This window comes from Salvelinus namaycush, unplaced genomic scaffold (genome assembly GCF_016432855.1).
Source record: "Salvelinus namaycush isolate Seneca unplaced genomic scaffold, SaNama_1.0 Scaffold280, whole genome shotgun sequence".
In the NCBI taxonomy this organism is placed as follows: Eukaryota; Metazoa; Chordata; class Actinopteri; order Salmoniformes; family Salmonidae; genus Salvelinus; species Salvelinus namaycush.
Window position 1 is genome coordinate 153,593 of NW_024059675.1, and position 490 is coordinate 154,082.

The window sequence follows — 490 nt, forward strand, 5'->3', positions numbered from 1 at the left end:
ACTGGAGGACTGGAGCTGGGCCGTTGGGAGGACTGGAGCTGTTGGCGGGACTGGAGGACTGGAGCTGGGCTGTTGGGGGGACTGGAGCTGGGCTGTTGGGGGGACTGGAGGACTGGAGTTGGGCTGTTGGGGGGACTGGAGTTGGGCTGTTGGGGGGACTGGAGCTGGGCCGTTGGGGGGACTGGAGCTGGGCCGTTGGGGGGACTGGAGCTGGGCCGTTGGGGGGACTGGAGCTGGGCCGTTGGGGGGACTGGAGCTGGGCCGTTGGGGGGACTGGAGCTGGGCCGTTGGGGGGACTGGAGCTGGGCCGTTGGGGGGACTGGAGGACTGGAGCTGGGCCGTTGGGGGGACTGGAGTTGGGCTGTTGGGGGGACTGGAGGACTGGAGTTGGGCTGTTGGGGGGACTGGAGGACTGGAGTTGGGCTGTTGGGGGGACTGGAGGACTGGAGTTGGGCTGTTGGGGGGACTGGAGCTGGGCCGTTGGGGGGAC